General features: G+C 39.9%; 1 protein-coding gene and 1 long non-coding RNA gene across 3 annotated transcripts in view; both read right to left on the bottom strand.

Annotated features, from left to right (window-relative positions):
* Positions 1 to 1,833, bottom strand: part of GPAM (glycerol-3-phosphate acyltransferase, mitochondrial) — a 32,990-nt gene extending 31,157 nt beyond the window's left edge. Inside the window, exons 1-2 of one of the 2 annotated variants that reach the window (XM_027750078.2) lie at positions 1,783 to 1,833; positions 1,346 to 1,573 (exon numbers count right to left, since the gene is read on the bottom strand). The gene's annotated coding sequence lies outside the window, so the exon portion shown is untranslated. Of the gene's footprint in view, positions 1 to 1,345; positions 1,686 to 1,782 lie in introns of those variants that run through there. The other variant, XM_027750080.2, reaches the window with a different exon arrangement.
* A 2,839-nt stretch (positions 1,834 to 4,672) lies between these two features.
* Positions 4,673 to 23,951, bottom strand: part of LOC120323223 — a 43,432-nt gene continuing 24,153 nt past the window's right edge. Inside the window, exons 2-3 of the long non-coding RNA XR_005563496.1 lie at positions 13,220 to 13,293; positions 4,673 to 6,356 (exon numbers count right to left, since the gene is read on the bottom strand). This is a non-coding gene — a long non-coding RNA (uncharacterized LOC120323223). The remainder of the gene's footprint in view (positions 6,357 to 13,219; positions 13,294 to 23,951) is intronic.

Genomic DNA, 23,951 nt, shown 5'->3' with positions numbered 1-23,951 from the left:
AACACACATATGTGTGTATATATATATGTATATAAACCTATACAGAAGCGCACACAGAATTTCAGTGATGGGCATCTAGCAATAAATTAGCAAATTGGTATTCTTTCACCTTTCGATAAAAGTTCAGTTCTAAAGATGTTTTGTTTCATTGCAGCTAAAAATCAGCAAGATTTTAATATACTAAGAAAACCAGCACATTCAAGTTCCACAGCACACCAATCAGCTTCCAGCATGCTTCTCTCTCTCTGCTCTTCTTCCCCTTACAGGTCACTATGCTCCCTTGATAATTTTCCACTGTTCTTCACTGCATGGCTTAAACCATGCAGCCACAAGGATACACATTTCAGCCACTTTCCAAGGCTTACTATTCTCTTGCACTCCATAACTTCATTCTTTTATTATTTGCTTCTCGAGGGCACCTATGATCTACAAAAAATGTCATTAATGTTCTCTCCCAATCCTATCTCACAGTATATTTTATGTCTGGTCCAGCTGCAGTCAAACCAGTTTGCAAACTCCTCAGAAGGAGTGCTCTATAAAAAAGCACACCCCTAAATCTGAACATGCTGCTGACATAAGTGACATTACAGGCTTATCGGATTAAAAAGCAGTAAAGAAGTCTAAACTTGCATTATTATTTTGAAATGGAAGTTTTATAGTTTATATAATAAGCATAGCAAATAATTCTCCCTTCGCCAAAGGAAAAAGAAAGGGCAAACATATTAAAACAGCATAGTGATGTAAAATATACGTGCAAAACACTACAAATTAAACTGCTCTGTTATGGAGAGATACTGAATTAGGAATTCCAGCATTTTCACCTAGAGAAACTGTAAAGTGGCAATACCTTCCTCTTCTGTCACTGCAAAGAAACTTCAGTCATGGTCAAGCTACGAGCCATAAGGAATAAGACTGTTCCCATGTTGTACGTTCTATGCTAAGATCTGCAACAGCAAGGCCTAAAACTTTAATCCAACGTTTTTGCCTTTCTTAGTGCCCCCTCCAAGCTGCCACAAAGCCCATCTGGTGATACCCAAGCACAGAGTTCTCAATACAAACTGGAGTTCGAACCAATATAACCATGCAGTCATCCTTCTGTCTCTGCTAGCTCTTACATTCAATTTGCCTTTTTTTGTAATCAGCGCTCAGGCAATTTAGTATATCAACCGCACAATAAACACCAAAAAACCCCCAGTAAACCTCTGAACAGTGGAAGCGAAACGCGTCCTTCTCATGCTCAAGGTGACCTTGGCTGCGCCGGCACACATAAAACATGAACTTCAAAAAATAATACGGAATTAAAAGCTCGTGTGAGCAGCAGCAGCAGCAGCCCCCGTACACATACCTGTGAGACACCCGCAACCCGAGCTCCCGCTCTCGCTCCCTCTCCGCCGCTGCCGCTGTTCACCTGCCAGCCACCGCCATCCCGCGGGATCCACAGCGCTCCGGGATAGCAGGGATCGGCAGGGCTCACTGGGAAGCAATAGGGCTCCAAGAGGGCTCCGGGCTCAGTAGGATTCAGGAGGTCTGCAGCAGGGCTCCGGGTTCAGCAGGGCTCCACAGCTCTCCAGCCCTGCTATAAATAAAACCGGGGCGCTGAGCGCGGTGCGGGTGGGCAGCGCTCCGGACACGGCGGCTGCCAAGGGGCCGCCCCGCGCCTCCCCGGTCGCCGCGAGGGGCGGGCGCCGACCGCGGGCACAGGGCCGGGGAAGGTACCCCGGGGCTCCCCGCGCCCTCCCGCCCTGCCCGCGCTGCCCCCCGGCGGCCCCACGCCCCCCGCACCCTGCGCTGCCGCCGCTCCGCCGCTCGGCCCCGCGCCTGCCGGGGCCGCACCGCCCCTCTCGCCACGCGGCAGCCACTGCGCTGCCCCGCCCCGCCGCCGGGGGCAGCACAGCCGGGGGCAGCACCGCCCCGCTCCGCCCGCCCCGCCCCGCCCCCGCCCCCGCCCCCGCCCCCGCCCCCGCCCCCGGCCCCGGCCCCGGCCCCGGCCCGCGCCCGGCCGCACCGCGGGCTCCGCCGCTGCCCCCCGCCCGCCCCCGCGCCCCGCGGCGGCGCCGCGCCTGACGCGACTTCCTGAGCGCCCGTGCCGAGCCCCGCCGGCCGCAGGGCCCTGCCGCTGCCCGCCCGCTCCGCCGCGGCACCTTTACACCTTTGCATCCCCGCACAGCCGCTGCGGTGCCCGTGCCCCGCCTGCCCGCTGCGGCCCCGGCCCTGGGGCAGCCGCCGCATCGTCCGACAGCCGCTGCCACCGCCCCCGCGCCCGGCGAGAGCAGCGACTCGCGGCTGCTTTGCCCTCAAATCTGAGCTGCTAAAACAGGAAAACGCTGGAAAAGCGGTGTGAAATGATGTTTAATAGTGTTTAAATGGGTTTACGGCAACCCAAGAGTAGCCGTTGAGAACAACTGCAGAAATTTCGGGACAGGTATCGATCTGCCCCCCCCGGCCTTGCGGCAGTGCCAGTTTGCCTTTTACTGAGCGCAAAAGTAAATGTTGATTGAGATTGCTACACATAGGCGAGAGTATCCTTTGGCTTTGGCGTTCTTGGGCTATTTAAAGACAGGTTCTTTGTGGCTTGAGTTACAGACCAACCAGTGCCTACATTTTTTCTTTGAATATCTGTTTGCAGTGCAACACAGGAATAAAGTGGCAAGATACAAGACATCGCTTTATGCTAACGCAAATACTCTAATTAGAAATCTAAGTAACCCAAGGAGGTGTTCTCCTAAGGGTCTTCCTTCTAGATGTCATTTGAGTGTATCACAAATAGGAATTGTTAAGTAAGAATTACAAATTACTTTCACACATTAGAGAAGATCCATAAGAAGCGATAGACAAAAAAACAACTGCTACATGCACACGTGAGTTGCCCTACTCCCCACAACTTGAGTGCCTTCAGGAAGTACTACTGGAGTATTACAGCAGATAGTTTACAGAGCATTCTGCATTTTATGGCTCAGAAGGGATTTTGAGTCTGAATTTTCCCCCTTTAGCAAGAAATGATACTCTTCACAAAGTGGACTTGCAAAGACACCTACTTTTCAAATAAAAAATACGATAAGATGTGAGATAGTGAAACGTGCAACTCACATAAAGTTTGTATTTCTGTGTAATAAGCAGTGCAGCGTTTGTGTATTGCAAAGCACTGTTTTCTAGGGCATCACATTTTGTATAAAGAAAGGACAATCTCTAATGGTACTTCTTAGAGCACATTCACATACTAAAGTTTTCATCCAGTTTTCTCATAATCTGGGCCAGGAATTTCAGATTTGAAATTCTTGAGAAGGTGAAGGAGAGGTGGTGAAATTGTATCAAGCACCCACTTAAAACTTTTGGTCATGAGAAGGAACGTAGCTAGAATCTCTGGCCACTTTGAAATACAAGCCCATAACTGTCCAGCTTTATAACAAAGCTTTTGACTTGATATCAACTTTTTCTTGAAGTGATTTGTTGAAGATCAACCAGGACAGAGGGGGCAGATTTTGCTTTCAGCTGGGTCTGCTTCAGCTAAGAGAATTTGTAGCTGCTTCACTAATCAGAGGCAAGCCAGGAGTCTGCCTGTATGAAAAAGAAATAATAAATAAGGGTTTCACTGACAGAGTCACAGTGCTACTGTCAGTGATGTGATCTCAGTTATTACATCCTCATCTCAGCTTTGCTTGCACAACGACCATCTCATTGCCCTGGTGGAGGCCAGAGAAGGAAACGCCTGTCTCCGATTCTGTGACCCAGAGCAGGGCCACATCCCACACTCAGGATTGCATGGTGTTTGACCTAGGTGTCAAGCCTCATGGAAGCATCAGAAGGGGAAGCTCTGAACTCCTCTCTGAAAAGTGAGATCAAGTGTTACATCACATATTCCTGTAAGTCTCTTGGCATAAGGAGCAGATCACAGAAGTAGTCAAAGTCCCAGTATAACACTGCAGCCCACATCCTGATCATTGCTTCCAGCATGGGTCTGTCTGCGTGCAATAGGGGAAGTCAGAGCCTGAATCATGTCAGAAATCACATTGGAGGGTATGATTCAACAGCTGGATTACATGAAAACTGATTATAACAGATGGTAATGAACAGTTATATCGAGTCTAAGCAAACGCAGGAAACATAAGGCAGTTAAAATTCTTATTAATGTTGTCTAATAATTTAATTGTTCCACTGATTTTGTATTGTCATTTGGGAACTTCTTAGTAGATACTTTTTATAAAAACCCTCAAGACTGTTTACACACAACCTTCTCTAGGTATGGAATCATTTTGATTTTTTTTCCCCTTCCACACATAAAAATAGGCTATCAATGAGTGTACTAGGTTTCAGTCTGCTATAATGTAACTCACAGCAAATTCTCATTCACTGAGTGTAAACCAAGCTTGTCTGCTTTGTTTCCCTCTATAAAAATTAGTATAGCACATTCAGAATCTAATATGGAGCTTTTAGCATGTCTTTTCCTTGCACACTTTTACACTGGTATATTTCTTCTGGTTGCAAACCAGTTATTTCTGTGACATAAGCAATACAACAATCAGAAGAAAAGCCTCAATGGCTTTATCATAATTTTATGCAGCCTCTAGAGTTTGATTTTGGTATAATTTATGAGAAAACTGCTTAGGCTATTCTCTAGACTGTTTTGAACAGAACAATAAATAGTGTTTTACTCATAATGATTCTATGTAATAATAATAAAAAAAGGTTTCCATTATGATTGTAAAGCAGTTTTCTTGTTTTTCTAACCTTAGAAAATTCTTGTCGTATTGTAAAATAAATCCAGAGATAATTTTGCCACTTATTTGAAAAGGATCCTGAATTAGTCTAATGGAAATTGCAGCTTAGCAAGATCTTTTTACACTTGTATAAATCCTCAGGCTTAGTAGTAAAATCTCATTTCAGTACTGAAAGCTTGGTGGTGATGTTGTGTTGCCATGGAATCAAGCAAATGGGAAAAATTTTGGAGTGCCTCAAAGGAACAGACTTTCAGAGCTGCATGTGCTCCAAAAAGCTCAAATACCGCTGGGTTTCGCTTCCAGAAAATGGAGACTCTATCCTGCTTCCATTGAAGTCAATGGGAGGCTTGCCACTGATCTCAGTAGGAGTGGGAGCATGCCTGAGTTTTGCAATCCATCTTTTTAAACTTCTTAAACCGAAGTGTTAACCGTGCCAGTGAGTCCAGGGAGGTAATTTGCATATGATGGCAAATGAGCAGAACCCTGGCTTTGTGTGAATAAGCTTCTGACCACATTTGTGCATAGCAGCCTGCAGATGAGAAAGAGCTGGCAGGACCCTTTTTTTCTTAGTCCTTCCTATTTTTAAATTCCTCATGAAGCTTCCAACAGAGTTCAACAAAGTACCTGTTTGCTAGACAGTGCTATGGGGAGGAGGGGGGAGAAGGGACAAGGGGACTTCTTTTTGCGTTGCCTCAGCTCTGGCTCTGTTCCCCAAGCTCATGTCCAGCGATTCCCATGATGTCACTTTTAGTAATGGAGACATGTTTACAAAAGAGTACACAGCATCCTCTTTAAAAAGAAACTTTCAGCCCAGAGAATGCTACAAAAGTTAGGAAACCAAAAACTGTGCAAGGAGGGAGTAAAGATCCAGACAAAGGTTCTTTGTGTGCAATGACCGAACTCGACCTCACATGACTATGAACAATAATGAATATGCAATTTGGCAGTGGCAGAATTCAATGTCAGCAGTACTGCCTTTGGTATACAATATATTAAGAGCATCTGAGAGTGTCAAGTGGCCACGAAATGGACTGATAAGATTGTGTGTAGAAATGGTTTATACTTTATATCGCATTTCAAGACAAATTATTTTTTTCTCTTCTATTTCATTCCCTTATCTTGAGAACAAATGCAAAATTCATTAAGAGTACAGTGACTCTCTGCTATGTAATACAGCATATCGTATCTCTATAATTTTGAAAAGAAAAGGGCATTTCAGCCCAAGCTGCTCCTGGCTTTTCCCTTGAACTTGTTACTCACATTAGTACAAAAAAAGCTTTTGTTCCAAGAGAAAGAACCAGTATAACTAACTGGGTTAAAACCAGTATAACTAACTTTTACCTTTTCACCATTTATCTATCAAGAAATTACACACATACTTGTATTTTGTACAAATCAGAAAATCCTAACTGTCGAAAGGAATTTGCCAGCATTTTTAATTTAGGAATACTGAATGACAGAATGTGGAACAAGATTCTCCCATACTCAGGCCTTGAGCAATTATCTGCCATAACAATGCAAGCTTCCCCGTGCCTGCTGTGAGCAGGGGGTACATGTTTTCAGGGTGGTTATTTCAGTTCTCTGCTTTTCTTTGTTGAGGGTATTTGCAAAGCTGACATTTTACCCAAGAGTTGATTTTATCTGAAAAACAACAGATGAAACAACTAATTTACTGTATAGGCTCTAAATACTATTGTATTAACAGTGGTATTACCCATTTATAAATCATTAAAAATCAGTATGTGTGGAGGACTCTGTTGTGTAAAGGATAAATCTACTTTTGCATTTACAGATATTTCAGGTTTCACTAATGACTTTATTTTATGTCAACCCAGTGAACTTCTACTTGTTGACAACTTTCCCACAGAAGACAAAGACTTTCTACTCTACCTCCCTCTCCAGGAATCCAGAACTGCTTTCTACCCCTCCAAACAAGAAACCACGGCATAGAAATAAAGAAATCTGAGAGCTAAGGGCATTATGGACCGTTTTGAAAAAATGGCATGCCATAGAAAAATCACAAAATCATGATCTTACCAAATTTGCTCTGACTCATCCTTCAGGGATTGCCAATTGTTCTAGAATAACACAACCCCTAATTAATATGAGGTGGTAGGCAAGTCTTTCATCAGTGTCTCAAAAGGAGGCAGTTTTTACTGCTCAGGTTTGCTTGATTGTGCAGCTGTTGGCTTTAGAAGGACTTGTCACATCTTGTAATTGAAAGCACCATAGATATTAGAAGTTGGGATCACAGATAGCTCTTTCAGCCAGTGCACAAGAATCTTTGCAACAGTTTATGTGACGCAGGTGTTGAATCACATGACATCCCACCCCTCCCGTCGTTTTCGGGTATTTGGGACTGTAATCAAGGCATTGCTGTGTGGGACATTGGAGGAGTCTTAATGCCTTTGACATGAAAGACACGAGACCTGCTAGTTGGGAAATTTTCTCAGAATTTTGGAGATGTCTTTTGTAAAAACCTTGGGAGAGTTAGGAAAGTGTCTGGGCATCTCTTCTGATCTGATGCAATGATCCTGACGCAGAGTGCCATGTATTCTAATGAAGGCTTTACACTCCCAGTATTTGCCAATCCCATATGTGATTATCTCTTCTGTAGATGAACAGAGAGACATCTCCAAAGGGCAACACTCCCTGCCCCCCAATTTACTCAAGCAAACCAAATGGATTTGCTGATTTGGGCTTTGCAAAAAGCACGCAGGAACTAAACCTCCCCATAGATGTCTAGATATATTTCCTTTTTGTAGGTTTTTCTCACTAAAAAATAAAAGTTCTCAAAACTTTAGCTTACCATACACATAGAAAATTAACTTTATGTAACTGAAATTTTATCTATAAACACAATCAACAAAAAGTAAACTATAAATTTTGTTTCAAATTAACTGAGAACCCTGACAAAAAGCAGTTTTTAGCTTTTGGCCTTCTCTTTCCACTAATCTGGCTGCACCACTTGTTACATTCCAATTCTGACATTCAAATCATCTTGAGCAACTTTCCCACAGTGTGTTTCCCAAACAACAGCATTTTTCCCACTCCCACTTATGTGTCTCTTGCATCTGGAACTGCAGAAAAATATCCTTGTTGGAGCCCTCAGACCCAGCCAATAATTGTAATGCAGTGCTAGATATCAAAAATTATGGGTGATCATTTGACCAAAACAATACCAAATGATCCAGCAAAAGCATACTTTTTCCATTACTAAATAACAGATATTCAACCCATAAAATGATAAAATCTTACATAGGGTTGCGGGTTTTTTCACTGCTTCAAAAACCTAATACTCTCCCAATCATCTTATACCTTCATGAGAGCACAAATCGTTTTATTTTTATACCCTAAACTATTAAATTGCTTAGTTATTCCAGGATATTCACTTGAAATGGCAGAGGCCATGAAAATGATATAATCTCTTTCTAAGAGCTGATGTTTTTGCAGCTCTCTCCTTTCCTCTTTATAAAATAACAGAGCATTTTACTAGCTTGGTGTTTCACACATGACCAGCCACTGCTTCAGAAAAATTACATGGTCATCAGAAAACATCTGTTTCCTTATATCTAGCCTAAATTTTCCCCTTTTTCAGTTTGTAAATAGTATTATTATATTATAATATTTATCATAATATAAATTATAAATATTATGTTTATATTATGAAACAAAAAAATAATGAGCAGGCCAGTGCACTTTGAATGTGCATTCAGAAATCTGCTTTGGTGGTCAGAATATACTGGGCATGCATCTGCCTCAGACTCTTCCTTGCAAAAAGTTTTCTTCTCATTTTCTATCTGTGCTACTGCAGTGTCTCTGAGATCAAACTGAGCTCCACCAATCAAGCTGAGTTGTGTTTCCCCATGAGATTTTTTCAGAAAAGAACTTTCTGTGCATTTTCACCTGTGACATTTTTCAGGTATGTTTTTGAGGACAGTTAGTATTTAGTATTCCTTACATAACACAAGTTTAGAGTGTGCTTATAAAGTTAATGAATAAAACACAGTTGGGAAGCACCGGCCAGGTTGGAAACTGGAGAAGACCCCTATGCACTTAAGAAGTAATTTCTGGAACAGTCTTCCAAGAGGATTATGGGGCAAATATCAGCCCCAAGTTTAACCCACAGCATGGCATCATCCTGACATTTTTGGCCATTCCTCATTCAGTTTCAGCTCCTCTGGTAGGTCATTAGCATGTATAAGCCAGGAGGTACCATCAATAATCCTACCTGGTATGATGAAACATGGAACAAAATTTCATAGCTTGTTTACACAAGCAATACTTGTTGCTAAAAATATCTTAGTTACTATATTTTAACTAAATTTCAAGCACTAGCACGCTATCTTATCTGCTTCTGATCAGTCCTCAAAGTGAGTGCCAATATATTTTTAAACATAATTTATTTTCTAATCTAGGCCTCGTTAAATCTCATAAAACCTGGGTCAGGCAGATCTGGAGCAAAAGTCAGCCGCATCTGTACTTAGAAAATTTAGAAGCAGAAAAATAGACAAGCAAAGAGTCCCTATGCCATTTTGCAACTTTGTGGTCAGTAGCACGATCCACTCTCTTTGCTTCTCTGCTTTTCCTGTTATTCTGGACAAGATGTTTCCTGACCACAGATGTGTGTGATATTCCTGTGGTTAATTGATATTCAGAATTTAAAGAGGCTCCATACAATGCAAAGTGTGCATTTTCAGAGGACTACACTAGAAAAAATGTATGCTGGTGAAAGCCTCCAGTGAAGAAATGCCTTAAATCTAACTTGTGGGATTTGCTATGGGAACTTGAATAATTTAGAAAGGCTTTTATTTAATGTCAGAGAAGGAAAAGAGGTAAGCGTTGTTATAGCTAACCACATTTCAAATAGCAACTGTGTCTATAATCCTTCCGATTCAGTTTTAAAGACTTGTTTCATTTTTGCTAAACTTAGATTTGTTTTCTCGTCTCCAATCTCTTCAATTTCTTCCTCTCTGGGCTAAACTCTTGTCCTGGGTTACCACCACAACTCTGTATTTGGTGCAATGTCCGTGAAATCTTTAGACTCTTTTTCCTCAGTATGGATCCTGACTTAGTCTAAATAAAATTAAATATAAGAAAAAGGGCTAAAACAGTAAATGTTGTACAAAATAAATAAAAAAACCCTCTTGTGAATGTTGATTATATCTTCTCTATCGACTTGTTATTTGTGGTTTAGCTTATATAGCCTGAGATCATTGGGGTAAAATCACAGCATGGCAAAAGCCAATGGCAAATCTTCCACCCTGACCAGGAAAGCTGCATCACACTGGTATATGGCATGAATATCACAAACTTATACACTGTATTACAGGACAACAACAGCTACCTACTTTCTGAACCCTATTTGAACTTGTACTGTACGCTTCTGTCTTAATCAAGCATTTGACTTATGCAGGGAGGATTTAATTAACGTAGAATTAATTCAACTGAGAGTAACCTTTGAAACCATGCTTACACTATCAGCTGTGATTTGTGCAGGATACCTCATGGAGCTGCAATCTATGCATCCTTACGTAACAGGCATTAAGAAGCAGTTACACAACAATGCAAACACCACCAGCAGATGAAAATCCATGGCACAGACAGGATCTTGAGTAATCATCAAAGCAGTGCCAGAAAGCAAATTCTACCTGCAGAAAACATTTTTTGTACTAAATCCATTTCAGTAGATGCTCTGTACTTCTATTGCTAGTAACCTTAATCCACAAAGTGGATTTTCATTGTAAACTTTTTATGCTTCAAAACCTGTTAGTACAAACTTTGACCAACACTGCCACAAAATGTGTGTGCAATTCAACTCATATCTTTACTGACTGCAATAATAAACTTTTGATCTAAAACAAACAGGTCATTAGCAAACAGATACTTTTGTGCACTGAGGTTACTTGGGCCTCTCTCTTCCTGTCATCCCGTTCTACATGCACTGTTCAGACACTTAGAGTTTGGTGTCTGAATATCTCTTTATGATGCCAGAGCACTTCAGGTTTCTCAAATTTAGCATGGGTGAACATACTCCATTTCTCAGTGTACAAAGTTTATTAGTGCCCTTTAATTAAAACTGTTAATTCAGGCAATACTTTCATCTCAGTGTATGTCTAAATTCAGGCAGTCGTGCCTATAGATACATCTATTCTAAATTCAAGAAATTATGTCCAATTATCTTTGTACTACCTTCAGAACATCATCTAAAGTTGATATAGTTTCTTGATAAATGAGTTTCATTCTTTATAAAAGGAGCATTCCAAGACCCCTTTTTACGTACTTCAACATTGCAGAAGTTTAAGTGCTGTATAAAGTACTATATGGGACAGATTCTGGTCCCTTTTGCATCGATAGAAATTGGGATTATTCCAAATTTCCACTGTCATAACGAAACAGAATTTTTTCCTCAGTTAAGATGCACATGGATAGCCAGATATAATTGTGTGGTCAGAAATACTTTTTAGAAGACACATAGTTTATCACAGTTTAACTTCATGTTTTCCAGTAGTAAAAAAAAGGAAAATAACTTAAATACTGATAACATACCTTTTCTCTCACTTAAATTCCCAGTTGAAAAAAATAATAATCCGGTTTGTTTGTATGGCGACAATTCAATTTACCAGAAAATATTTCCCTAATTAAAACTACATTGCATTTGCCAAAGCCCTTTAGACCACAGTAGTATCAATGGGATTAATCACCAAATCATTCTTTTCTTGAACCAGGTGCTTTCCTCAATGTTACGCTTTGCTACAAGTTACATCCAATTCAGCTATGCTTGAAAACACTATAATTGTGTTGGCCAGGAACATCATTCTTTCCTTAATGAAATAGGTTTCCAAAGTGGTTTCCACCACCTACAGTTTGGAAACAAGTATACTGTCATATAGGCTAGTTTCGCTCCTTGCCTGCTATTGGCAAACTGCCATTTTATCTCTATATGCGCAGTTAACACCTCTGCATACAAACTAAGGATCTATGAGTACAGAAAAATCTGGAAAATGTGATGAAGCATTTATTTACTATCTTCTGGCCTTCGTCTCTTAATTTTTTTAAATGCCTATGTACCGGTTATTCCAGAATTGTCTGCCATCTACAACATCCTAATTGTGTTGCTTTAACTAACAGGTACCTACAAAGCATCATTCCACAGACTTATTTTTAATCATAGATTTCTCATCCTCAATTAAAAAATAACAATAAAAGAACACATTAAAAGATAACTGTAAAACAGGCAGCAGTTCTGAAAGAATTCAAGCTGCTCTGCTCCTCATATTGCTCCCTTCTAAGGCACCTGGGAACCATTTATTTCCCCGCCTGCAAGTATCCTGGGCACTGTACAGACACCTCTATTTTCATTTTCTTTTATGCAAAAAATATGACTAAATATGCAGTGTCTTCCCAGGGCCAGGCAATCCTAACATATATGTGGTCATGAATAAGGACATAAATAAAATCTGCCTGTATGAGGCATGATTCATATGTAGAGGGGAGATACCCAGGAGAGGTGCCAGAGGTGATCTCTGTCCTCTGCTATTTTATCTGTCCTGCTGAGGCATTTACATGGCTCCCATTACTATGATGCCAGAATATATAAGGACATACAGCTGTTCTTACAACACTCAAATAAGGTAGACAGATTACATGGGTTACCCCAGGTCAGAAATTTGAAGCAGAAAAGATCATTGCACAAGTTTCACATGCTCTCAATGGGTAGAAGGTGTTTATCAACCATTTCTATATAAATCAACACCTAACCCCATTCCCAAAGTATCCAAGTGTTTCTCAAGCATTTATGCTAAAATATTCAAGAAGCTCTATCTTGGATGTTTTACTGCCACGAACCAATGGCTGAAATCACTTGTAGCAGCTTCTTTCAGTGAAGTTTAAATGGTCTTTAACTATGGTTGCCAAGATAAATATATTTCATAACAAGGCTTCTAAATGTCTATATCAGTCAATCATTTTAATCACAGAGTGCTGAGTAAGACTATATTTTCCCCGTTGTCCATGTGGTCATAAAATTAAATTAATTTCTATTAAATGAAGATGTTGTTAACCTACTCATGCCTTCAAGTTTTTAAAGTTCAACTATCAGAATATGCTCTAAGGCAGTGTTATAGCTGAAACTGCTTTGGAAGCAAAACATTCCTGTTTACAAGCATGAAGACGTTATGCCCAAAATATAAATATATGAATATGATCTTGTTAATTTACTGAAGTCAGCAGTGAGATTTCTGCATGGGACACAGGCATGTTAACATCTACTATGAGTGATATAAGTTGAGACTGATGGCTTGATGGCATCTGGTAGCTTCTTCTGTAGGTACCCATTGCTGGCTGCTGGAGTAACACATTGTATGCCCCTTAGGGTGCTTTGCAACAAGTGGAGGAATAATGCTCTTTATGCAATCCTTTATGATTCCCGTATGATACCATATGGTCAGAAATTATTAATATTTTTATAATTATCTTTATCTGTAAAATGGTAAAATACTTACCAACCTGGTAGGATGTTGAGAAGGATAATTAATTGTGATTTGGAGATGCTCTTAAGACTGAAGAATGCTAGGTCCTGCAAGAGAGAAATATATGATCCACTGACACTTAAGTTAACACACATCCTTGTCATCACCTCTGCAGCCTTTACAGCAACAAGCAAGGCTGGATTGCTCAAAATTAATAATGGGTTTGGACAACACCTAGCAATGAGAAGTAATGTGTTCCATATGTTGACATCTTCTCTATTAAAACATGTAGTGTTACGGTTTCATCTAAATCTTTTTCATCCAGTAGTATCTTTCTAACACAATGGATTGCTGTATCTCTCATCATTTGGGAACTAGACTAGATGACCTTTAAAAGTCCCTTCCAACCCAAACTGTTCTATGATTCAAGGATTTTACTGATGCCAATACATGTTCATGCTCAATCAGCTTAGGCACCGGTTATTTGCTGCACATTTCATGATAATTTTTTTAAAATAATTTTATTTTCTAAGTCAATTTCTATTTTCTATTCTTGATTTTAAAATTACAAGGATATGTTGCAGCTACCTAGACAAAATCCTCATGACAGAAAACCTGCAACCAATAAAGGCACCAAGGGAAAAGCATACAAGAAAAAGTGTCATGAAGTTCCAGGTGCCAAAGGCACTTCCTGCAGCAGCACCATTGCAGCAACGTAATGAAGGATATTTTCAGCAACTAGTTAAGAAATTCTTTTACTGGTGACAATTTGAGGTTAGTTGGACTGGAATTGATGGCAATAATGCTAGTTTCACACAATGCACCCATTCAGATGACTTTGGAAAGCTACGTGCTCCACCTTTCATATCGTCATGCTGGAATATCTTGGCTATTTCAGCTGTGACCAATGTAAGCTTCAGGACTAATTTAATATATTAACCTTAATATAGTGCAGTGAGATGTAAGATCCAACCAAATCTAAAATGTTCTTAACATTACAGATGTTCAGAGATCTTAATAACATCTTGCGCTGGAGCTGGTAGGATATTTTTTAATGAAAGAATGGATGACAAGTATAATATAAAATTAGTCTTTATAGGAACTTTTTTGTTGTTCATCTCATATTTCATCTACAAATATGGTTGTCCCAATCACTTGCTGAAAAATGAAGATGTTAGGTCAGAAATGCTGTAACACTGCCTTATGGAGAGAGAGGATGAGCTCACAGTTCAATAGGAATAATTTAAAATCAACAATGTCACTGTGTTTCAGGAGAGATGTAGTTTGAATGCTTCCTGCCTTCATTCACCTCTCCATACCAGGATTCTTGGCAAGGTTATATGTTCTGCAACATCTGCCATGGTATAATGCATCTTGAGAGATTTTGCCTGAGATAGAAGTTCATGCACCAAAATGCATCTCCCCAGGTCTCTGCAGTGATATTTCTGAACGGAAAAGCATTTCAGTTTTCCCTCTTTCAAATCTATGGACAAATCTGTGAACACAGGCTAACTTTTCTCCATTCTCTTTACATAGACAGCATTCCACATACACATGACAGTATTTCCAATAAGTTCAGACATGTAGGGCAGTTTGAGGCAGAAAAGCACTAACAGACAATATAGATATAAATCTAAGTCCTGACTCTCAAACACGTGTTGAGCTGAACAGTTCCCTCTCAGGAGTGGAACCTCAGTGGTGCTGAAGAGGCCTGTGACACATGTATTACTCACAGGAGCCAAGTGCAAGACTGGAAATTCACTTCCAACTCATTATGCATGTATGGTTTCAGTTGTCTTAATGGCAGGCTTACACAGATACATGCAATTTAAGTATACAGCAGTGGGAGTAACAAAAACCTACAGGCATTCAGTGTAACAGCAATACACTCCAGCAGACACCTCTCCACAGCAACTGGGATGAGCTGAGAGCTGCTGCTGTGCCTTACTTCAAACCAGCACTTTTCATGGAGACCAAACAGAGCAGAAGGAAGGCTATGAGGAGTTCTCACATTTTTACATCAGCATGTCCAAGTGTACACAATACGCCTTCAAAATTTCCATTTCAACCCCCGGATATTCATTTTGGAAAGAGTAAGATTCAAGATGTAATGACCATAAAAGACAATAAGAAAGAAATCCGTGCATGAACAAGAGGAAGGAAAAAGTAGGTTCACTGTTTTTGTGGAGATGGAAATCTAATGATGAATGATGCTGAGAATGATGTTGTGTCTTTTCATTTTCCGCAACATTTGCCACAGATAAGTAACAACTCAGTGACTGCTTTTGCTAATTCCTTAAATACCCTAGAGCAGTTTTTACATATTCTGGTAATTTCTATATCATAGAATCATAAAACATTCTGGGTTGGGAAGGACCTTAAAGATCATTTAGTTTCAACCCCTGTGATATGGGGAGGGACACCTTTCACTAGACCGGGTTGCTCAGAGCTACATCCCACCTTTAAAATATTCTTTAATCTGTTCTTTGTGTTTTCTTACTTAAGGTCCTACCACACAGATAGGATTAATTTTGCTAAACTTCTAGACACAGCAAACTTTCAGAGTGAAAGACCTGAATAATTTCGCTTTCTTACCATCTGCTATTTGATTTCATTCCATGTTAAGTAGTAAACTTCTAACTGGAATTTGTCTTCCCTTCACAATATGGAATATTTTCGTTTTGATTTTTTTATACTCTTCCAAATATGTATCTGTTTAGCCTTCTTGATTTATTTCCTATATTCTTGGCCTTTATTTTCTTCCTCAGATATGTCTCCTTGCTTCTATTTCTTACACACATTTCTTTTTGATTTTCAAGTAATAAAAGTGATCCTGATGCAGTTTCGTCATTTGGGGAGTGGGGAGGGTGTGTGGAGGCATAGGCACAGCTCTCTCCAAATCATAAGGTTCAGTTTTTAATCTTCTTAAATATATCTCTATAAGAATAGGATTATTATATGCTAATACCTGGGAAAATCCAGTTGCTGATATATCTAGTAGATATTCTGATGAGTGAAAACAGATTTGGTGCTAATCAGGTGGGAAAGTCTGAAATAGTAACACAGAAAACCATTGTGGGTTCTTAATCTAGAGGTGTTAACCATCTGGGATAACATTACATATATTGTGACCACAATAATGTAACCCCAGGTCTAGCCCAAGAGGAGCTGTGATTCTGTCTCCCTAGGCATCTGCGAGATCTACAAGGTCTACAAGGTAGCAAGTTGTGCTCTAGTACAGTCAAAAGGGATGATAATTTGGAGGTTTTTTGAAAAAAAGCATTAATAACACAAAACTGGAGTGGACTTACAGGTCCAAACAAGTTATATAAATGATTTGCCACACTTGATGTTTTGTCTGCTTTCTCTGTGCCTCCTTACAACCTAGAAAAATTGTCCTAAATCCTGCCAAGTCCTGAGAGATTACTGAGAGACTAAGGAAAAGATGAACTAGACTGAAGGGCCAACACACTGGGTGAGCTCCATTCAGCTAAGCTTAGATATATATATTTGTGTCTCTCTCTCTGGAAAGAAACATTAATTTCTAGGGCACAGTCCTTCTGATCCCAAAGTAGATGCCTCAAGCATCCAGATGCATGGCTCATAACAGGCTCTGAAGGACTCTGTTTCTCAGCACTGAATATAAAATTTGTTTAAGGTGACTAGTTCAAATATAGATAAACCACTGTCTTCTAGTAATAGCAAACCCCATCCCAGATGACAAGCCTTGACAGTCCAGTATGAAAGCAAATAAATTAAGAGTTTATCTAGATGCACAGGACTGATATGAACCCCTGAGATATTTGTATTTACCCAGTGTTACAGCTCAAGGAAGCCAAAGCCTGGACTTTGAAATATGAAACTATAAATAACTCCAGATTGATCATCAAAGGCTTTAACCAGCTCAAGTCTACTCGAGCAGAACTTTGCAGCTGGGCTCCCATCTTCCCTGCAGGGTTGCCTCTGTCCTTAGAGTAGACGTTATCCTCCTACTGAGGATCTCCAGGGATCTCGCTGTGATGGAGCTAATTATAGGTAATCTGTGATTAAATATGTTCACCAGCACAATTTGTGGGTTGCAGGGTATGCTCTGCTATGCCAAGCAAAAGGATCTGACATGGGACAGGAATAAATATCAGCTTGGACTGCAGATTAGTGATCTGAAGCACCTGTTGTGTGACAAAGGCATCCAAGCTCAGATGCCAGTTCAAACATATTCCCTTAAACAAAGAAGCTGTGTCATGTAATGTTAGGAAATACAACTCTTCCTTAATTAAAACCAAGGAATCACTTTTGAATATTTACTTTTTACTGGAGACCAGAGGAGGGGTGAGCAGAATGGCTAATCCATCGACTGTGCTACAAATATTGTAAGAAGAGACAATTCTCCCTGTAAGGAGACTGGAAGCTAAAAATACAAGGCAGAAGCTGAAGGCAGGCCTAAGGCACAGGGTGATATTCCAGGTCTCTGATCACACAGCAGGCCTGTGCCCAAGGGCTGTTCTCTGTCCCCACAGCACTGCTTAAATACAGAGAGTGACGGTGAAAATGAGAAAAGCCTCTAGAGATTGTAGAAAAAGTTGCATGGAATGATGTCTTTCACTGTCCTTAAGTTAACATGAAGCCAAAGATCTCAATTGTTCCAAGACCACAGCTGGCAGAATCTGCTGCTAAATGATTGACCCTACCAGCACTGACTGAGGACTTATGAATCCAGTAGTGGGATTTGATCACAAGTAGTCTCAAATTGGATCAGAAAGCTGTTTTACAGAAACCATTGCACAAATAATGAGTGAGCCTTAGGAGAGATCCAAGCACTGCATCAGTCCTTACTGAATTGGACATACAGATCTGGGAAGGGGCTTTGTAAAACCCCAAAGTTCCCCAAGTGCTTCTGGTCTGAACACAAGGAGATGCAAGAAACGGGAATATGTTCTACATAATACCACAGAGTCATTCTGTCTTCTACACCTAACAAACTTAACCAATACAAAAAACAAACAAACATACCTTAGCTGCTGAATCCTGGTGGGAAAGTAAAGGGGAAATTACATCCTCCCAAAAGTTTATGGAATTGTCAGAGACACACGGAGCTCAAAAATACACAAGACACCCTCAGGGAGCACCGTGAGTTTCAGAACAAAGTCCAAAATATTCTGTTCATGTAATTTCTTCAAAGTTAGGATAAAAAATGAAGCAGCCAAATGAAAAAACAAATCATGAAAGTACTAGTAACAGAATATGAAAAACCCAAACAACCTGCAGAATACTTCTGATTCCTTGTTCCAGGGCTAGCACTTAGCACGTACGTACTTGAACATAACAGGATTTATTCCTATCCGTGGACTCCACAATGTATTTATGTTCGCAATTGATGTATTGCACAATGCAATGAATAACAAAGTAATAACAGAGAATAAATCAGCTTCCTTGGCACCACGTTCTGGATAGTAACAATCTGCATATAGCACATGACTCATTGGCAATTCTCTTTCATATGCCAGTTTAAAGGGAACAATATAGAAGTTCATGAAATTCTGCCCATACCATCAGCTATATCCTGTTCAGATAATCAGTGTATATAGGTGTTGGCTGTGGGGTATATTGTCCACTAACTAAAGATTATTAAGCAAAAGTAGTTACCAGAAAATTATGAGCATGACATAAGTAAAGCAGTTTCTTTAGGCCATTAGATCTATGACAAAACAACTATAATCACATAAAAGGAGAGTATAACCTTTAAGAGAATTAACAGCCACCTGTTTTACAGGTGGGAGAGAATTAATTTTTTTCCGAAAAGAAGGTGGCAGGCAATTTGCTTTGGAAACACTGAATGCCTTCAGTGTTAAGATCGTAAGACTTAAGCTACCACTGTGGGTTGTTTCAACAAGAACAGCACAAGTCATGCCACCACATCATGGGATAATTCCTGTTCTTCATGGCATTCAACCAAGAAATGTCTCAGTTCTGAGGCTTGCTTTTTATTACTCTTTGTAAGAACAACACAGGGAATAGAAATTTAGCACAGGGGAGGTAGGTGGTGGACACAACACACCTCCAAACATTGCCTAGTTAATTACAGCTGTGGAATGAAACTCAGTTGTAGCGTGAGCCAAATAGATTCTGGTTTTTGTAATTACTTGTTGCTATATTAATGTTACTTTTATAGTTATTAGAAAAGGTGTGACTCAGAAATGAGCCACCACAGGAATGACAAGTATTTCAAACTGGAAAAAAATGCACTGGTCTTTCCTGATGCAGATCCACCAAGTGGTAAGGTGGTGAAAATGAAAGAGAGTCTTAGAACAGAAAAAATATTTTGCTTAGCCCATGCATGCTAACAAATACCTATCAGACATGAGTATCAGAGAATCCTGTGGGGAAAAATATGGATGAAGCAGGTCCACTGTGGAAGCAGTTCAGGAAGACCAGGCCCTTCTAGAGCTAAGAACCCGGGCAAGCAAATCCTCACTGTTGCTGCACAGTTGATTCCCATATCTGCATGTGGGTGCTTAGCTAAAAGGTGCATTACACCCACAACTGAACACACACATGAACCTCAGTCTTGGTTCAGGATAACGTATCTACACAGCATCATGTACACACTGAAGAAGCATCAATAGACCTCTTTCTGCTCTGTCCTAAGAGCATATCCTCCCACTGCTTTGTGCTCATTTGGCCTCCCATCTTATTTCTTTTTTTCTCCTTCACTTACCCGCTTGCACTTCTTTTGCCCTTCGACATTTTTCCAAATCAAATGAATGCTATGCAAAAGCTGTTTCAGTACAATGTTTACCCAGCAAGGTCAGGAAGATGGCAAAAGCTATCTGGCGTACAAAGATGGGGGAGAAGTGCAAACAAGAGCAGTTATGCCAGACCCTTACAGAAGCATACCCACAGGCAGGGGCAGAGAGACCAGAACAGCTGAAATCAGTCAAGCCCTATGCTGAGCACTGCAGTAAGGCTCAAGTAATACTCATGTAAATCATCCCAAATCTCAGGAGACTAAAAATATATTTAAATTTTCCCTCACATTGTGTAAGTTTTCACACAAGAAGCAGCTATTTCCTAGTAGAAGACTTTTGACCAGAAAACACTTTATCTCCTAAAGGTATCTCTCACTTGAGAGCAGAAACAAAAGCAGGATGCAGAGATCCAGTATTCTTCCACTCCCTATCAGCTGCTATTGGTTATTTAGAAACTCATTAACTTCCTAAAGAGACCTTAGCCCTAATTAGTGCCTGGACTGATCAGCCTGCCTCTCTCTCCTTCACCTCTGCCTCTCAGAGCTTTCTACAATGATTAAAGGAAACCATACTCTTTTTCTACAATTTTTAAAATGGTATTTCTTGAGTTATCAGGATCTGCACACAGCTGTTGAATTCACTTCTGCCTTGTAGCCTACCAGACCACTCCAGAATTCTCCAGCTTGCTTTGGCACCCTAATTCTTTATTTGTATATGTATCACTCTTAAATCCTTCACTAAACCAGGCTCTGTAATTTCCTTTCCTTGGTCTCTCATGCAACAGAATCTGTTTTAACAGTGATTGAAGTGTCACCAAGACCATTCAACCAACTGTAACGTTGATGCTAATCCTGCAGTCTTTTAACACTATCAATAAGAGGGAAATTAACAAAAAAAATTGACTAATTTCATCTTCCAGAATTATAATGTATTTTTTATGTAGATATGTAGCAAGACCCAGTAACAAAAAGAACTTACCAATAATAATGGAAAGACAAGAGGACTCCTTACTTTAATTTCTGTCTAAATGGAAGCAGTTAACACTATTAAGTTCAATAAGTATCAGTACTAAAAGATAAACAAACTGCAGAAAGCAAAATGAGAAAAACTATGATTGCAAAGCACAAGCACAGTCTTACTCAGGCACTTACACAGTTTAATGCATGTGGCCAGTATATACAAATTTTTTTTTATTTCCTGAATTTCTTCCAGTTTCCTAGAAATATGTTTCACATTCAGCATGTCTGCACATGAAAATAAAGGCTGCCATGCCCTGAAACTGGTCTTTTTGGATGACTGGACTCGGGATACTCTGCTGTACAGCCATAGGTACACTCATAGTCCAGCTAAAGCCATACTCTTCCCAGGTAACTGTGATAGTCTTTATTCACCAAAATAAGAGGAAGTATTGTCCTTGCACATGGACTATCAAATAGTCAGTACAAGGGCTACAAAGTAGTAATACTACCCTAACACCTCTCTAATTAATATAATTACTGTAAATGCTACTTAAAGACTTATCTCATTGTAGATATGTACATAGTATCATAGGAAGGCAAACTGAAGTTATCATAATTATTTATCATAATTATGTACTAATGATAACCCTAGATTTCTTTTTCCCAAACCATGTTTGAAAAACATTATCACTACAGCAACAGAAATTCCATCAAGAGTGAAGATAATAAGCTCCTGAAGGGTATCCTACTAGTAGCAATTAAATTGCATTCAAAAGATTTCTCAGCTAAAAGACAGTGAAAAAGTTATTTTCTAGTGAAATAACAAAACATTTCAACAAAACATGATGCCATTACGACCAAGAAATTTATTAGCACTATATCTAAGAGAGTAATGAAGCTACAAGGCCCATTTAAAATAACAGTCAGTAGCCTGATAAAAATGTTCCTGTTCTGGCATCCTTACCTTGACTAGTCACATATTTACCAAACTTGAGCCAAAGGTATGAACAAAACTCTGATTAAATATTTCCTGAATTCTACTGCTGTTTTCCTTAGGATTCCATATATGTGTGTACCCAAACCACAATTGCCTATTTTCTGCATTCTTACATTCTCATACACAAATTTCAAATTCTGTATTAACTGTCCTTTGTATTCAAACACAATTTTACTCACACACTCAGGCATTTTCAATTTCTTAAAGAACAGACTTTAAAAAGAAGCATATTGAATAAGTAGATGTTTTCCTCCACCCTTCTTAAGTAAAAATTTCAGTTTACATAAATCTTGGGAGAAAAGATTTCTGCTTCAGAGAACTCTGTGAGATAGAAAACTCTCCCAAACAAGAAGTGTTTCCAGATTTGTAAGCACAACTGATCAATTTTCAGACTTCCAATCCTGAAGAGCACTGCAATATTTCTGCATTCATTCTCTGCAGATTTTGGTTGAAAAGTTGAACTAATGAACCCTATGGAAATGTGAATATATCCTAAAGATATACTCTCCTGACAGGATGGAGCATTATCTTATTACCAGATCTCATTTTTAAATAACTTAAGGGCAAGAGATCATCCTTAGAGTGAATACTGCGTTTCCAAATGGCCCTCTCTGCCAACATTCTCAGGGCAATAACTCAAAGTTGCCCTCAGAAGTGATGGAGGCTCTCTGTAATTGCAGAATGAAGATCAAGTTGAAGAATACATGGTGGGCTCAACAGCCTTGTTGTAAAGTAGTCTCACTGCACATAAAGTAGCTTCACTGGAAAAGGTATTTAGTGGAAGATAGCAGTTATTTTTCAAAAAGCTGTTTTGCATGAAACTCAAAATGCAATAGATTTATTTGGCAAATGTAGAGGAAGAAGCTTACAGTACTGCTAAGTAGTCCAGTACTGCTAAGTAGAAAGAAGTCCATCAGTTTTGTGATCCTGAAAACCAGTAGATTTAGATTCCTAAATAACATCTTTTGAAAAATTTGAGTTAGCCATCTAAATCAGTTAGGTCAATTTTTAAAGGTATTTAGGTGCCAAGTCCCCCTAGACTTAAAGGAAATTTTGCATAGAATAGCAAGGTAATTTCAAAAAAAAATTAACATTTGAGCATACTAGCCAAGCAGAAAAAGCTATCACCATCACAATAGTCAACCACATAAATATCAGCATGATTGATCTCACTGACCTTTAATCCCAATGGCTCTTTTCCTAGGCCATCCAGGACACTCTGTCCAGTATGTTAAATCTAAAAGATAATAACCATTGTAGATAAGATGGCTATATACAGATTTTAGATACAAATATCAGGGCTTGTCCCTGCACAAGAGCTACATTGGCCACTAGTCAGGATGCCCCCAACTTTGGCATGGACAGACAAATAAGAGATAAGAGAAAAAAAAGACACTGCCCCTCGTGTGATCTGTTCAAGATTAGAGGCAAGGGCAGTTCACACATCAGGGAAGTCAGGGGCAGGTTCCTCTTGCACACTGAGCTGTGGAAACCTCCCTGAAGAAGGCAGAGAAATGAAATATCAAGGTACAGTTTCTCTCTTTGTCCTTTGAGCTTCTGAGGCCTCTAAGCAGTGAAACTCAGGCTGTACCTGGCCTCCTTACTGCACTTCAAGAGAGTGTGGTTAGACTGAGACTAAAGGGTCCAGCCTGGCTGTGACTGCGCAGTAGCACAGGAAGCACAAGAGCCTTTATTTCCTTCCCTTTGGAAGTTATTAAAATATCTGGAAAAAGTGCAAACCCATGCATGAATAACCTGAGATCACAGCAACAACCTGATGCCAAGGAATCGTGTTAGCTGACCACCATCATCTGCCCAACACCAACACTGTCTCCCTGCACACAGAGCCTTTTCTAGTTGATGTCATACTGCTGGTGAGAGGAGCAGAGGCGGAAGAAGAAGCAGGAAACCATGACAGAAACACTGCACAAACCGAAGGAATATTGGAAGGAAAGATTTATAGTCAAAATCTCACACATAAACATATTTAAGTAGTATGGGTAAAATCGTGAAGGAGATTGTAGGAGCAGCAGTGTTTGCTGAGTTCAGGGGAAGGGGTAACT

Source organism: Pipra filicauda, unplaced genomic scaffold (genome assembly GCF_003945595.2).
Source record: "Pipra filicauda isolate LSUMZ 115617 unplaced genomic scaffold, ASM394559v2 scaffold213_size2393758_pilon, whole genome shotgun sequence".
In the NCBI taxonomy this organism is placed as follows: domain Eukaryota; kingdom Metazoa; phylum Chordata; class Aves; order Passeriformes; family Pipridae; genus Pipra; species Pipra filicauda.
Note: the sequence above shows the minus strand (reverse complement) of the source record. Positions and strands in the feature narration are given on the sequence as shown.